The sequence below is a fragment of the Lissotriton vulgaris genome, chromosome 12 (genome assembly GCF_964263255.1).
Source record: "Lissotriton vulgaris chromosome 12, aLisVul1.2, whole genome shotgun sequence".
NCBI lineage: Eukaryota > Metazoa > Chordata > Amphibia > Caudata > Salamandridae > Lissotriton > Lissotriton vulgaris.
The window spans coordinates 629,737,316-629,755,217 of record NC_141700.1 but is presented as its reverse complement, the minus strand read 5'-3'; the positions used below and the strand labels follow the sequence as shown (position 1 = coordinate 629,755,217).

General features: G+C 48.7%; 1 protein-coding gene across 2 annotated transcripts in view; it reads left to right on the top strand.

Annotated features, from left to right (window-relative positions):
* TCF25 (TCF25 ribosome quality control complex subunit) overlaps positions 1–17,902 on the top strand; it is a 486,799-nt gene that overhangs the window by 426,587 nt on the left and 42,310 nt on the right. The window lies entirely within an intron of this gene.

Sequence of the window (17,902 nt, the reverse complement as noted above, 5' to 3'; positions counted from 1 at the left end):
TGATGGAGATTGAACTTTCCTTTCTCTTTCCTTTTTAACAGGCCTTTCCAATCGCGTCCAATAAAGGATCTGCTCTGTGTATTAGTAGGTCCTGTATTAGTCAAGGTGTGAATGTTGAAAAGTAGGAGATGATGGTCTGACCAATCTTCTGGGAGCGTTGTTCTCATTGTAATAAGATCCTCTGCAGCAAATATTAGATCCAGTGTATTTCCCTGTTTATGTGTGGGGGTAGTTATCCACTGTTTCAGCCCTACGTTTTCCCAAGAGTGGGTGATATTGTGGAAGGCCGTGTGTAGTTGGTCATTATCCCAAAGATTGAAATCTCCTAGTACCAGTAGTTTGCTGTGTGAGATTGATATGTTGTTGATGACGGCAATCAATTCCTAGTCAATTTCATAGACGGTTTAGACAGGCTCAAAAGAGATTGAGGAAAAGAGAGAGCAACCTTATTTTTCCTTACCCTTAATTTGTAGAGGAGCTAGCCTCCTCCCCCCATTTTGACAGTAGGAAACCTGAAACAGATTTCACTTCTGTTAACACTATCAACCCCTATTTGTAGCAACTGGGCATAAACAAACTCACTTCTGTCAACACTATCAACCCCTATTTGTAGCAACTGGGCATAAACAAACTCTGAGGAAGTAAATAGCATGTTTAAGCTATTTAAACATGTATACCCACCCAGCATTTCCCTTAGCATCATGGCTACCTCCTACTCTGACACGTCCTGGGCCAACAGCTGTGGCCAAAAGCCTCTCATTCCACTGACGGAAGTTCCAGTGATGCTATGTATAATGCTCCTAGTAACATGAGGATGTATGCTAGTATTTCCCAAAATATTCATATTGGATAATCAGTTTAACCAGTTTAAATACATTTATAGAAAACAAAAATAAACAAGCATTACCAAAGCCAGTAGGTCTGACATTGGAGGTCAGTCTTTACATTTTTCTTTTTCAATGCATGCCTTCTTCTAGGCATGTTTTTTTTTTTTTTTTTGTAAAACCATATTAGTGTTGGAGCTGCTGGGCCCTCACCATTCTAACAAGCATTGGCAAAAGCAAAAATAGTTTTTGTTCTCAAAAATTACACATTGCCACAGGAATTCTGTGAACTATACAAAACTACTTTGTGTGTCAATATGCTCCTTGTGAAACAGCAGAATACTGTCACTCACAGTGATGCCAACTGATAGAGAGAGAGAGTGGCAGGCATAATTTTAATATACGCAAAAGGTGCATGTGTACATTTGCGCATATGAAAATCTGAATCTTTCTAAGTTCACTTTTCCTCCAACCCCTTTTTTCTAACCCTGGAAGAAGTTTTATGTCTGGCACTGTCAAGAGTACATTTCCAACCCCTCTCATTATGAGAATATTTTAGAAGAATTTGTGCAAACTCTTAAACACACAAGTCACTAGGTTTGCACAGACTCAAAAGGGCATTCCAACCCTACTTTGTACTTGCTTTACTGTTCATAGTACTTAGCATATTTTTATACTTCATATTCTTACCTTCATTTGAATTTTTCTCTCCTGATGTTTTTTAAACCGCTTTCTAGTGCGCTTACCATTATTTTCATCTGAGATCCTGTCTCTGGATGTCTGCTTTGTACTTACAATGTGCGCGTACACCCTGAAAGATAAATTCAAAACCTCTCCTGCAAGGGAAAGGTCACCTGCTTCACTACTTCCTATATGTGTAGGTACACATAAATTATTCTCTAACCCAGGCTCTCCTGCAGTGTATCCACATATCAATTAGTTTATTGATACAGAGAATATTTTTAAAAAGATTCTCTACAGTCCCCTGTCTATTTTAAATGCCAGTCATTGCCCCTTTTATTAATACTATGTGTTAAATACATATTTGAAGACTTCATGATTAGGGGTCCCCAGAGGAGGAATCTGATAAGATTCCTCCAATGTGGAGTGCCGTGTACAACAACAACAATACCATTTCTGGAATTTACAAAGTCCAGGCATCTCTAGATGTGTATCCTGGATCCAAACGTCAAAGGGTGCGATCGAATATTTACAGCCTATAACTGTGCTTACCCCTTGGCTTCGGCTTTTGCAAAAGTCGAATCAAATACCAAAACCAAAATACAATTCACCAAAGAAGTGGGCCACTCCCACTCTTACCTGACCGTTAATCTTCCGTCACACGGCAAGTGTCACAAAGGTCTCGATCTCCAAAGACTAGGAACCGGAACTGGGGCGTCAGTCGAGGCCGCAGTTTGGTAGCCCACTGGAGGGAGGAATCACGCAATCGGAGACCCCGGGCCCACAGAGACAATTTTCAGCCAATGTAGTGGCGCGCCTCCCTTGGAATTCGATCACGGACCCCTCACGACCACCAGGCTTGATGACGACCACCAAAGACGCCCCACGTTGAGGCGCCAGATTGTAGAACCGGCTTTTTCGAGACCCCCACTAGGAGAGTCAAAGCCAGTGGTGCACGGGACACCTAGAATCTACGGGGTTCTTCTTGCTCAAATCATACATTACCAAGGAGACCAGGACAACCAGCCGTTGAGAGAAGTAAGTTATTTATTAACTCGAGCTAAGGACAGAGGTCCCAGAATGGTACAAAGACAATTCTACGGAGACTGCTGTTTTACTCCACAGCTTACACATATTTATAGCGCTAGCCATGCCCATTTGTACAATACACAGCTCCACATTTTGATAAGTTCCTCATTCTGACAAGTTCTTCGTCAGTCTTGTGGTGCAATTGTGGTCAGGGGACATATGTTCTCTGATTGCACAATGTCCAAAGCCCCGTGCTTCCTTGCCCAACTGGAGTGGTCATGGGGCACAGCCTTGTGCTTCCTCTATTAGTTGGTGTGGTCACAGTGCACACCCTTGTGCTTCCTCTATCAGTTGGTGTGGTCACAGGGCAGCTGGTCGTGACAGGTTGAGTTACCAACAATGGACAGGATGTGGCTGAGTCTCTGGCACAACTGGGGGGTGAGGCACACAGGCAGCTTCTCAGAATTGGCTCGACCACAAGGAGGAAAGAGGGTTGAGCAAGCTTCAGCAGGGACATGAAAATAATTCTTCATCAGGTTGCCGAGAGCATGGCAACACAAAATGGAGTCTTGATGGTCATTTTCAAACACAGTTCAACAGTAGTCAGGGTGTGCTAAGCCCTTATCACCTACAACTACTGTGAGAAGTTAGCCTGGCATATGATGTCCACTATTCTAGTGGGCACCTTGCACCAGTCTAAACGACCCTTATTGATGGTGGTTGTAAAGTCAACCTTATAGACAAGCTATCCTAGTAGTAGCATGCACCAGCAGTCTTAGGCTAAAACTTCAGAGAGCATGTGAAGCAAGCTGTTTAACCAATTATAATCCCTTGAATACCAAATGAAAGGACACCACACAAGGTATATATCAAAATATATATGTATTTATTTCTAACACAACTCCTCTGCACTCTTTATGAGGTCAGAGATCGAGATACATCACAAGTTACTCAATTAGCATACGATAAGTTGCACAAATACAGTTATGCCCTAGGGGCCTCACAAACCATATACTAAGTGCTATATGGACCACTTCAGAAATAGTGAATAGGCCTAGGGGCTAGGTAATCGCTGGAGCTACACTAAACAACCAAAGGTTAGGAAGTAGGAGACCCACGGGAGACGCGTGCAGTGTCTAAACACAGTCGCGAGTTACCATTGACTTATAATCGAGAACGAAGAAGTTACAAAGTTACTGTTTAAGGACACATCCGGATGGACTACGGTAAAACCCCTTTAAACTAGGACACTTCGAGAGTCAAGACCCACGGGAGCACCGGAGTACTCGAGTCACCTCACCCAGGGAAGCTGGGTGCATAGGTGTCTTTTCGTGTCGGGTTTCGTCAATGTTTTCTATGGAGATCTGCAAAGAAGTGCTGCAGGCGACCAGGGGAAAAGTGTCCGGGTGGATCCAAGGGTAGATCGAAGATGTGAAGAACCTGAAAGCAGTGGGGACAGAGTCTTGGTCACTAGCCAGTGACCAGGAAGGAACCAGGAAGGAACCAGGCGATGTCGAGTTGATTTCAGGTGAAGAGGTGAAGCTTGTCTCTGCAGCCACGAGGACCAGGAGGTGTCGACGACGACCAGGAGCTGGATTCGAGCTGTCCCACGAAGGATCTAGTTGACTGCGGTGTCGGAATCCGGATTGGACCCAACAAGCCTTGGTAAACGCAATCCATGCAGGAAGTGAAGATTGGCTTTGGAGCAGACCAGCAAGGTCTGGTGAGCTTCTCCTTTGCAGGGATGCTGGAGCACGCCTGGAGCAACCAGGAAAGCAGTTTGGTTTCAAAGGTTTTTCTTCAGGGGGCTCACTAGCCAGTGGGCTAGCAACCGGGAAGACGCGTTGAGCTGAAATGCAAGAGCGGGCCCCACGCGGCACTCTTGGAGTGTGGAGGGTGAAGCTTCGGTGCAAATGGTGCTCGGGTCTGGGTCTTCTCGTACCCCAATGCACAACTGCGAGGGTACCTCGGTAGTCGAGCTGTTAGCAAAATGCAGGATGTCCAGGGTATCCGATCCCACGTCTCGCGTGTCCGCCACAGGTATCAGCTTTGCTGTGGATGTGGGTCGGAGTCAGAGAAGTCTGAGAGTCCAGTTCCTGTGTCGCTGAGTCTTCGGGTTCCGGCAGGAGTGTCGACAAAGCAGACCGGCAAGTTACTGGTGGTGCCTGTTTGCACAGGGTAGTCACTCCTTGATCACAAGGGAGATGTCTTCTAGTCAGAATTGAATGTCAAAGGTCCAAGAGTTTCGTATCAGAGTTTCGTTCCAGGATAATCTAAAGTCCTGGGGACACAGCACCTATCTTTATACTAAGAAAATGGGCTGGATTACCTGCTAGGTCCCTCCTATGGGTGGACCTGGGAAGGGGATGGTTAGACCCCTTTCCCTTAGTCCAGTTTCACCCTAGAGCGGGGCTGGAGTGCCCCAGCAACTGGTTTGAACCGGGCTATGCATGGAGCACCTTGTATGCCCCAGGCAGTGTCTGGAAAAGCATCTTTCCATTCAACCCACCCTACCCCAATACACTACAGGCTGTCTGGGGAGATGCTGGCACCTCCCTCGACAGGAAACCTATTGTCCAGGCCGCCCTTGCTGGAGTTTCCCCCAGCAACAGGAGGTCAGACTTGTGTCTGTGGCAGCAGCATCCATTTTGTGATGCTGAGGCTCTGCTTAACTTTAACCGGGTAAAGCAGTAACATACATGTCTTTTCCCTCTAGAAGGTTGGAATGCTACCCCGCCGCCAGAACTGGCGGGTGGGGGTAGTATTCTAAAGTGTTTGACACCTTACACGACATCTTTTGATGAAGCCAAACTAAAGTTAGCATTAACCGCGAGGATTATAATGCACTTAAGAGTATATGGTATGGCTATATCATAGAACAGCTATAAGGAGATGGTTCCGAAAGCTGCAGAGGGGCTCAGCTCATGCTAGGGCAGCCTCTCAAATAAATCCAAGTACTCTGCCTCCAGGATTGTCGAGGCCTACCATAGGAGTGGCTTATCCATACTAATATAATAAAGAGAGAGCCCAAACCTTTGAGGCGGGTAATCTCAGGAACCACAGCACCAATCACAACACCCAATACAGCGTTGGAAAGGGCAGTTGCAGCAGAAGGACATAGGCTATGCAGACGCCCACCATATACATTTAAAAGGTAAAAGAACCGTGCCAGCAAAGTAGTCCCTTGTGGGCATGTCTGCGTTGTGCTGGGGGCGTGACAAACGCTGGGGGCGTGTGGTACGTTCCGCCCTTCATGCCGTGTCTCATATTGTGTGCTAATCCCACACTGCTCCCTTTAAATACCCCTGCACCCCATAACCATCACCCACCCTTACTCCTTAAAATACCCCAACACCCTTAAACACTAACCCATCTTAACCCTATAAATATACCCTGTACCCCAAAACCCAAACCTATCCCTAAACCCTAAAAATACCCCTGTACCCCAAAACTCAAACCTATCCCTGAACCCTATAAATACCCCTGTACCTCAAAACCCGAACCTACCCCTGAACCCTAACAATACACCTGTACCCCAAAACCCAAACCTAGCCCTGAACCCTAAAAATACCCCTTTAGCCCAAAACCCAAACCTAGCCCTGAACCCTTAAAATACCCCTGTACCCCAAAACCCACCCCTGAACCCTAAAAATACCCCTATATCCCAAAACCAACACCTAGCCCTGAACCCTAAAAATACCCCTGTACCCCAAAACCCAAACTTATCTCTAAACCCTAAAACTACCCCTGTACCCCATAACCCAAAACTATATCTGAACCCTTAAAATACCCAAACACCCCAAAACATATACCTCAGTACCCCAAAACATATACCCCTATACCCATACTTATCTTACCCAAACATAAAAAAACCACATGCTTTTACCATTCATGCATTTACAACGAATTTCGTTGTAAATGTATGCATGGTAAAAGCATATAAAATATAATGGCATTGGAGAGTCATGGCACTTTCGTAATGAAAGTATGCGGAGTGATGGTATGCAGAAAGAAAGTTGCGGAATAATGGGTGTTTACCCTCCCCCGGTAAGTACATTGGTGGCATGGCGGCCCACATCTCCAGCAACATACTATTTTTTCACCACCCATTTGAAAAATGCACAGGTTTCTCTCATTGATGGCCAGCACCGACATACACTTTTAGACACAATTCCCGCCACAAGTTCTAGAATTGTGAACTTTAGAGCTGGGGAGCTACGTTCTAATCTCGGCATCAGCTAAACATCCTGTGATTCCAGACAAATTGCTTTGTCTCCCCGTGCCTACCACAAATGAATGTGTTCTTCTGTAATGTAAATTGTGCTCATGCCATGTTGTCGAGTTCGCGCTATATAATATTGCAAGGAAAAATAAAGTAGGGAAACTCGAGTTCACACACTACTGAACGCGCACTCTTAAGTGCATCAGCAGTGCACTATGCATCGGAGCGTTTCACAGGCCTGTCACAGATAAGAAATGCTATCAAAACAAAATCCTACAAAACAATATACTACTGGCCGGCAGCAATTCATACCCGGACAACGTCGGGACGGGCTGCTAGTAGGTGTATGTGTCTATATATAAAGGTAGATATAGGTATACTATATCTAAGTAAGGGGTGATTACACCACCTTACCCAGGCTGTGTGAACAGACCTGTGGTGTCAGTTTGGAAGGCAAACCAGGGGTGGCACAATACCTGCTTTAGCCCCTGGTAGGCCTAGGGTACACCTATGCCCTGGGTACCTATGGTACACTATACAGGGCTTACAAGAGTGACCCAGTTACCAGTCTGGTATGTACCTAAAGTACATGGTATCAATTTAGAGAGAGAACAGCTGGGCTATGGGTCTGATTTGCAGGCCGACAGCCACACTAAAGTCGAAAAACCAGAGAATCACAGCAAAAAGTGGGGGGACCATAGGAAGCAGACCCTACTCTCATACACCCGTTCGGACGACTCGGACTCAACCACTCGCACCTGACCCGATCACTTGAACCCAACTTCTTGGACCACTCGGACCAGTTCCGACCACTTGGACCTGATCATTTGGACCCATTTCGACTACTCGGACCCGAACACTAGGACCCGTTCTGACTACTCAAACCCGACCACTCAGGCCCGTGCCGACTACTCGCACCTGTCCTGATCACTCGAACCCGAATTCTCGCACGCGTTCTTACCTCTTGGACCGGACCTCTCAGACTTATTCCAACTACTCAGTCCCGACCTCTTGCACACGACCACTCAGACCCGTACCGACCACTGGGACCCATTCTGACCACTCAGAACCAACCACTCAAACCCGTTCCGACCATTCACACCTGACCCGACCACTCACACCTGACCCGACCACTCAAATCTGACCACTTGGACCAGTTCCAACCACTTGAACCCAACTACTCGGACCTGTTCCGACCACTCAGACCTGCTCCGCCCCAACCACTCAGACCAGACCATTCGGACCCATTCCCACCACTCGAACCCGACCACTCAGACCTGTTCCGACCAATCTGATCTGATCATTCTGACCCATTCTGACTGCTGGGACATGACCACTCAGACCAGTTTTGACCACTCAGACCAGTTTTGCCACTCAGACCAATTTTGACCACTCAGACCAATTTTGACTACTCAGACCAGTTTGGACTACTCAGACCAGTTTTGACTACTCAGACCAGTTGTTTTGACTACTCAGACCAGTTCTGACCACTCAGACCAGTTCTGACCACTCAGACCAATTCGGACCACTCAGACCCGTTCTGACTACACAAACCTGACCACACAAACCCGACCACTCTGACCCAATCTGACCACTTGAACCAACCTGACCTGATCACTTAGACCCGACCACTCAGACCCGCTCTCACCACTCGGACCCGACCGCTCAGACCCGCTCCGATCCGACCACTCTGACCTGTTCCGACCACTCGGATCCGTTCTCACCACTCTGAACCGACCACTCAGATCCGTTCTCATCACTCGGACCGGACCACTTGGACCCATTCTGACCACTCAGATCCGTTCTGACCACTTAGACCCGACCACTCAGACCTGTCCTGACCCAATCACTTGAACCCTAATTCTCACATGCGTTCTGACCTTTCGGACCCGACCACTCTGACCCGACCTCTCAGACTTGTTCCGACCACTTGGACCTGACCACTCGCACACGACCACTCAAACCCATTCCTACCACTCACACCTGACCACTCAGACCCCATTCCAGACCACTCTGACCCAACCACTTGGACCCGACTACTTGGACCCAACATGACCACTCGGACCTGACCGCTCAGATGCGACCAATCGGACCCGGACCCGACCCAACCACTTGGCCATGACCCGATCACTCTGGCCTGTTGCGACCACTCGGACCCGACAACTCGGACTCGACCACAATGACAATGACCCGTGCTGAACACTTGGACCTGACCACTCAGACTGTACCACAAAGACCCGTGCCTACCACTCTGATCTGTTCTGACCACTCAGATCCAAACACTCGGACCCGAACACTCAGACCCTTTCTGACCACTAACTCCCAACCCAACTACTCAAACCTGACCACTTGAACCCGACCACTCAAACCTGTTCTGACCGCTCAGACCCGTTCCGACCGTTCAGACCCGTTCCGACCGCTCAGACCAGTTCTGACTACACAGACCTGACCACACAAACCCGACCACTCTGACCCAATCCGACCACTTAAACCAACCTGACCACTCGGACCAATTCCGACCACTCAGACCAGTTCCGACCACTCTGACCTTTTCTGACCACTCAGTCCTTTTCTGACCACTCAGTCCTTTTCTGTCCTCTCGGACCTTTTCTGACCTCTCAGACCCGTTCTGACCACTCAGACTTGTTCTGACCACTCAGACTTGTTCTGACCACTCAGACCCAATCACTTAGATCCGACCACTCAGACCCGCTCTGATCCGACCACTCGGACCTGTTCCGACCACTCGGATCCGTTCTCATCTCTCTGAACCGACCACTCGGATCCGTTTTCATCACTCGGACCGGACCACTTGGACCCGTTATGACCACTCGGACCCGACCACTCGGATCCGTTCTGAACACTTAGACCCGACCACTCAGACCCGACCTGACCCAATCACTTGAACCCCAATTCTCACATGCGTTCTGACCTTTCGGACCCGACCCCTCTGACCCGACCTCTCAGACTTGTTCCGACTACTTGGACCTGACCACTCGCACATGACCACTCGAACCCATTCCTACCACTCACACCTGACCACTCGGACCCCGTTCCAGACCACTCTGACCCAACCACTTGGATCCGACTACTTGGACCCAACATGACCACTCGGACCTGACCGCTCAGACGCGACCAATCGGACCCGACCCAACCACTCGGACATGACTCGATCACTCTGGCCTGTTGCGACCACTCGGACCCGACAACTCAGACTCGACCACAATGATCCGTGCTGAACACTCGGACCTGACCACTTGGACTGTACCACAAAGACCCGTGCCTACCACTCTGATCTGTTCTGACCACTCAGATCCAAACACTCGGACCCGAACACTAGGACCCTTTCTGACCACTTACTCCTAACCCAACCACTCAAACCTGACCACTTGAACCCGACCACTCAAATCCGTTCCGACCGCTCAGACCCTTTCCGACCGCTCAGACCCTTTCCGACCGCTCAGACCCTTTCCGACCGCTCAGACCCTTTCCGACCGCTCAGACCCTTTCCGACCGCTCAGACCCATTCTGACAGCTCAGACCCATTCTGACTGCTCAGACCAGTTCTGACCACTCGGACCAGTTCTGACCACTCGGACCAGTTCTGACCACTCGGACCAGTTCTGAATACTCGGACCAGTTCTGAATACTCGGACCAGTTCTGAATACTCAGACCAGCTCTGACCACTCAGACCAGTTCCAACCACTCAGACCAGTTCCGACCACTCAGACCAGTTCCGACCACTCAGACCAGTTCCGACCACTCAGACCAGTTCCGACCACTCAGACCAGTTCCGACCACTCAGACCAGTTCCGACCACTCAGACCAGTTCTGACCACCAGACCCGTTCTGACCACACAGACCCGACCACTCTGACCCAATCTGACCACTTGAACCAACCTGACCACTCGGACCCGTTCCGACCACTCGGACCCATTCCGACCACTCGGACCCATTCCGACCACTCGGACCCGTTCCGACCACTCGGACATTTTCCGACCACTCGGACCTTTTCTGACCACTGGGACCTTTTCTGACCACTGGGACCTTTTCTGACCTCTCGGACCTTTTCTGACCACTCAGACTTGTTCTGACCAGTCAGACCCGATCACTTAGACCAGACCACTCAGATCCGCTCTCACCACTCTCACCCGGCCACTCAGTCGGGTCGGACACTGCTATCTCAGACACTGCTATCCTCCTGCTAATCTCAATCGAGTTTTCAAGTTAATTACTGAAGTACGAGGATTCCCTCCTTCCATAGGAGGTATATTGAAATAGAGGCCGTGACGGAAGTATAACCAGCGATAAGATATAAGAAACCAAAACAGATATCTATAGCCTGGATGAAGTCGCAAGATTGATTCCCAGAGGCGACAAAACACGTGTCGGCTAAGAACGTAACAGAAAATAAAGAACAGATGACCAAAAGAATTTGTGGACTCTTATGACATTACTGTCAAATAACTATATGCAGATATTAGCGTGTGCTGGAGTGTGTAAAGTTACTATTTAAACGTATAGGTTCTGGACTATCGAGCACTTTCCAACAATCTTCAAAGTTATTCCAGCATTCATACACTCCGTACTGGGAAGCATTTTTGGAGGGCTTCTGCTGATCCTATTACTTGTAGTGGGCATCTCTGGTTTTAATTTTCCTTCTACGCAATGGATGGCCCAGTTCGAGAGATGAAAAAAGCACTGCTGGTGCGAAGTTGTCGTGAGCGCATGGTACTCCATCTGGGCATACCTCTGCTTCTGGAGCTAAGCGAGCATTAGTTCCTATCTTTCAGACCAGTCTCAATTGACTGCATCTTGCCTGTGTTCCGCTGCCTATTCTGCGGATACGAATGCGTGTTGGGCATATGTCTGACCCTTCCATCGGTTGCGCCACCAGACATAGAACTTCTACTGGACCCCTTAAAGACCCACGTGTATCAGTGTCTTCAGTGTATTCCCATGTTGATGACGGCATTCTTAAAGCCTCCACAAGATGCTTCAGCTCCTGTCGGAACGGACAAAGGCTCTACAACAGGCTCACATGAGTGTTTCCTCAGCAGCTGCTGTGGGAACTGAAGAAAATTACCTTTGCTCCATTTACCTGATACAAGAGGTGTTACAGGGGCCGATGTCTGCGAATGCGAGCGACAGTGATATTGCGTCTCTCACACAGGACACATAAACATTTGGATCCTCGTTTGATGGGAACAGGTCGGCCTTTTTCCAAACAAGACCAAATTGGAATGAATTTTTTTTTTCTTTTTTTTCTGCTCTCACTGAGCACCATGGCTTTCGATGTGCTCAGTCGGTCTGATTATATATAGGCTGTTTAATGGACTTGTAAAGCTTTTGAATTTTAATAGCTTTTTACATATACCATGTTTTTAGATCTTTTTAGACATTGGTTTTAGGACACTGTTTTAAGCCTTTTTTAGTAGGCTTATTTTAGCATTATTTGACCTTATTGCCCATTCGGATGAGGAGTGGGTGTTATGTACCCCAAACTAGGTCTAAGTAGCAAAACAACCTTTCACCTACATTTGTCCTGCCTTGATCTGCATAACGGTTCTAGCACTGACCTTTTACCCAGTTATATGCAAAATAAATGTTGATTGGTTTCCTTGAAACTAGCCTCATTTATAATGCACGAGGTACGTACATAACAGGATTAACATACTCTATATAAAAGTCATGGTCATTTTCATCCTAGGCCAATAGAACTACTTTGCATAATTGCAAGTATTGATTTAGGCTCATTTACATAATCATACTCGCAGCATATCGATTGTAGTAGGAACCCTGAGGCTATCTTTATGGTATAAAAGAACCATACCATAACAAGATAAGCAGAGGTGACGCTTCCACGCTGACACTGTGGTCCTGCATTCTGAAGCTTTAACACGCAGCAGGGTGTCCAACTCGAGACCAAGACGGGGTTCTTCGTTCACTCCCATCAGGTAATGGGGTTGGCTCCTTCAAGGGGATTCTTGGCTTTACACCAACATATATGCTACGGACACTTAGGTAGGGTTCGGATAGTAGGAGTTTGCTTGATTACTGTCATGTTTATTTCCAGCATATATTCACTGTTTTAGCACTATGGTAGAATTCTACCTTTTATTTACTCTGTTGGTGATTTTAATCTTTTACATTTGCTTCTGTCTAATGAATGTCGCAGCAAACATGTTTTATATTAGAATGACGCAGATTCAATAAATGTTTATTGAAAACGTTCCCAACGTTTTTTTGTGTATCTCTGTGACTAAGTGAGCACGATTGACTGAGCGAAAAGTACTGTACTGTTTCCACGATCCCTGAAGGGTCGAGGGCTAGCATGTTCGATGGTTGTCAGAAACCACTCGCTCCTTGGTAAAGTTAGGGGGCTTATAGCGGCACTGTGAGCTAGCAGGTCTGTAGTCTGACATATCCTTTGGAGGTGTCCAGAATCAGTCTAGACACCAATTCCTTAGTTCACGGGTACTCATAGTGTGGCCCGCGGGCCACCAGCGGCCCGGCAAGCCTTCCTTGGCGACCCGCGGACCTTGCAGACATCGTACCTGTGTTTAAAAAATGTTTTTAATTGTGTCAGCAAACACTGCCGTTTGCAGCAGCGCAGACTCTCAGAGACTCTGCTCTGTAGGGGCCGGGGGATTCCAGTGATTGTCAGAGTGGAGATGCAGGGGCGCTAAGAGGTGAAATACAACAAAGCTTAATTAACATTTAAATGGTCTTTTAAAGACCCGTGAAGTACTGGGATGCGGCTGTGTGTGCGCGCCGGGCTGAAGGCTGACACACACACACAGGGGTGAGGTGACAGAGGGAGGGAGAGGGAGAAAGAGGGAGATGGACAGGGAGGGAAAGAGAGGGAGACAGAGGTTGACAGAGGGAGGGTGACAGACAGGGAGACAGAGAGAGGCAGTCATGGAGAGACAGAGGGAGGTAGACAGAGGGTGGGAGGGAGGGAGACAGAGGGTGGGAGGAAGGGAGACAGGGAGGGGGCAGGGAAGGAGACAGGGAGGGAGCGGAAGGGAGACAGAGAGGGACAGAGAGAGGGAGGCTGAGAGGGAGGGAGACAGAGAGAAGGAGAAGGAAGGAGAGGGAAGGGAAGGGGGAGAGGGAGAGAGACAGGGAGGGAGACAGAGGGAGGGAGAGGGGGGAGACAGAGGTTGACAGAGGGAGGGAGACAGGAAGAGGCAGTCAGGGGAGACAGAGGGAGGGAGGGAGACAGAGGAAGGGAGGGAGACAGAGGGAGGGAGGGGGAGGAAGACAGAGGGAGGGAGGGGGACAGAGGGTGACAAAGGGAGGGAGGCGGACAGAGGGTGACAGAGGGAGGGAGACAGAGAGACTGAAAGAAGGAGGCAGAGAGGGGGGGAGAGGGTGGGAGGGAGACGGAGGGAGACAGAGAGAGGCGGGCGACAGAGGGAGGAGGGCGACTGAGGAGGGTGACAGAGGAGGGAGGGAGACAGTGGAGAGAGAAAGAGGGAGACAGAGGGACGGAGACAGGGGGAGAGAGAGAGGGAGACGGAGGGTGGCAGAGGGAGGAGGGCGACAGAGGTAGGAGGTTGACAGAGGGAGGAGGGTGACAGAGGGAGGCAGACGGAGGGAGACGGAGGGAGGGAGAGAGAGAGAGGGAGACAGAGAGAGGGAGAGTGAGAGGGGGAGGGGGAGAGAGAGAGAGGGAGAGATGTGTGTATGCCGGGTCAGTGGCTCAGTGGACGAAGGCGTCCGCTGCAGAGACCTGTGTTCAACCTCATGGTCACACATTTTTTATGCTTTAGCCCCTTCCCCTCCCCCTCTGACCCCGCTCCCACCTGTGCGGCCCTCAGCCGCAAACCACACTGTAAATTTGGCCCCCAAGAGAAAGTTTGTAAGTACCCATGCCTTAGTTTAAGTTACCTACAAATGTCCTGATCCTATGTATTTTTAGGAACTACACAACAATTTATGCCTGCATATATTCATTGCTTCAACAAGATGGTAGACTTGTGTCTACTGTTTACTCTTTTGGTGCTTATAATCTCCTTTATTTGCTTCTGTCTCCTAATTATCGCAGCATACATATTTTATGTAAAAATAACATTGGTTCAATAAATATTATTGAAAATGTCCCACTGTGTATTCTCTTTATATTTCTCTGAGAACAAGTGAACAAGAGTGACTCAGCGAAAGGTTCTGTACTGTTCAAACGATTCCTGAGAGGTCAGGGTCGTCATGGTCAGTGGTTGCCAGAAACTGTTCGCTCCCTGGTAGCTTAGGGGGGGCTTACAGTGGCACTGTGAGCTAGCTGGTCTAAAAGCCACCATATCCTGTGAGGGTGTCAGGAAACTGTCTAGGCACCAAGCCCTTAGTTTATGTTGTCCAAACAATGCGCAGATCCTATGGATTAGTAGGAACTTCAATACACTGGGAGGGACTTAATGCTTTAGCTCAGACTTTTGCTTATTTTTTCCAGGAGCTTATTCACGGCATCCCCCACCGCCCGCAGAGGTTGCAAACCCTCTTCTGTCCAGCATACTACTGCCCATACCAATTGCTCTGGCCTGAGAACTGAACCAGGACCTCACGCTGGAGGAGGTGGGTTCTGCAGTGACGGATTTGCAGGCAGGGAAGACTGCTGTCTCGATGGGTACCCCATAGAATATTGCAAGCGCTTCTGGGACATCTTATGCCCCCATCTTTTAAATTTCTATGCAGCTACACTACGGCAGGGGTCGTTACCACCCGACTGCGCCACAAGTGTAGTCCCGCCCAAGGAGGGTCTCCTTGCGGATCAATGCTCAACCAATCATATTTTCCTAATCAACGTCGATATTAATATTTATGCGAAAGCTCTAGCGACATGGTTGGCTTGTGCATTACCACACCTGATTCATCCAGATCAATGTGGATTTCTTCCAGGTCGCAGCACGCATCACTGTAGCAGGAGGGTCCATGCAGCATTATCTCTGGCATCTGACCTTGATGGAACCCGGCCCCTTTTGGTAGTTGATTTCACCAAGGCTTTTGACAGTGTCATAAGATTTTCTTAAGAGGATCCTTCAGCGGGCTGGCATAGGAGAGGTGTTCCGGCATATGATCCGTCTTCTCTATCATGCCCTAACCGCTCAAGTCTGAGTAAATGGGGTTCTCTCGCCCCCATTTCCCATAGAACGCGGCACACGCTGGAGTGTCCACTTTCCCCATTGTTATTCGCCTTGGCGATAGAGCCCCAGGCGCAACTTATATGCTGCGATGCCCAGGTCTGGGAGAGGCTTTGAGGACCGCATAGCGTTATAGGCAGGCAATGTCCTTTTTTTTTTTTTTAAAGATCCGAAGCGTTTCGGCCCCCGATGTCTGTCACCTCTTAGTTATACGACGAGACATCTGTACTCCGCATTAACGAGGACAAAACTTGTCTGGTAGAGGTGAAGGGAGATGCTGTGGGGTCGATTTGGTACCCCAACATTCCCACCCGGCACAGCTCCTTCAAATATTTAGGGATTCACCTGTGTTCCCTCCCGGATCTGGCCTGGGATCCTAACTTCCGGGGACTGGCTCTTACACTTGACTGTGACCAGAGCCGCTAGGCTACTCTTCCATTGAATCCCATGGGGCGTTCTACCCTGTTCAAGATGGTGTGCTTGCCACGCTACTTGTACGTCCTGGGCATCTATCCATATCCCATTCCTTGCAAATGGTTCCAGTCACTGACTGCTTAGATCACTAATTTTGTGTGAATGGGTGGTAGGCCCAGGGTAGCTTTTCAGTCATTACGCAGATTCCCCTTTGATGGTGGCTTGGTCTTATCAGACATGTACCTTTACTACCTCGGAGCCCATTTGGTACCGATTAACGACTGGTTCCCAGGTGGGTGGGAGGACCCGGTGTATCGTCGAGAGATTAACTTGATGAGTCTGGATGGTCTGCTTGAACTTCTGTACGGGGCGCGTCTGCCCGCCACATTACCTTCTTGTACGCGGGTGTCCTTTACCTGCTGGAGGGCGGCTCATCAGCTGGGACCTCCATCTCACTGGGATGACTCCTCTGTGGCGGGGAACTTGGCTTAGTCAGTTCTCAAATCTGGAATGCGTTGTTCCTTGGGACCGAATCCGGGTTTCCTACCTGGAGGATATCTATAGGGGCGTGAGCCTTGTGACATTTCAGGACTTAAAGACCAGATATACCCTGTCTAATTCAAAGTTCTCTTGTTACCTTCAATTACGCAACGCCTTGCAGGCACATGATCTCCCAGACGCTCCAATACCCGAGTACAGCCCCTTGAGGCAAAGGTTTTCTTTGGGCATCTGGAAAATGGGACGATCTCCGTGATCTATTGCTCGCTGGTGATCCATGCCCCTGATGGCATTGAGTGGGCTAGGCAGAGGTGGGAGGCCTGGGTGGGAGAATTGGATCAAGATGAGTGGAGGGAGGCCTGTATGGTGCCTGTGAGCTGTCGATTTCATCTTGGTTGTGTATGGTTCAATTGAATTACCTGCATGCAACATACGTCACCCTGCAGCGCTTAAAGCACCTACGCCCAATGCCCCTGCTGTATGTGCGAGATGCACACTTCCAGCAGCAGATTTATTACCTTGTCGCATGGGACGGTCCAGTGCTGAGGCCCCTCTGGGAGATAGTGGGACGGGTACTTTCCTCTGTTCTCTGCCGTACCCTAGAGTTCACACCCTGTGATGTGCTGTTGGGGTTGGTGGTGGATATTGGTGAGCGAGTATTTTTGGTAGGTGGCCTGCTTATTCTAAAAGAGATGCTGTTCAAACCTGGAAGCAGCAAACACCACCAACCATCAGGGGCTGGCGCACAGGGTGGCTTGGTCCGCACACAAGGAAAAGTCAGTTTTTGAGGCTCGTGGTTGTCTTCAGAAGCACAACCAAATGTGGCGGAATTTGTGTAACTACTATGGCCTGTAGAGAGGACCCTGTACTGTTGTGCAATATTGACGCGTGGGCTTGCTGTATTGTTGTGCACATACAATTTTCTCTTTCAACCTGTGATACTGTGTGTCTTGTCGTAAAACCTTCAATAAAGTTGGCTATAAAAAATTTAATAATTGAAATTGGGGACCATCTGTATAAATATGAAAGACCATATTTTCTTTGGATGTCCTGTTTCTTTTATAGGGTATTAAACCTCTATTGGTATTGGCTC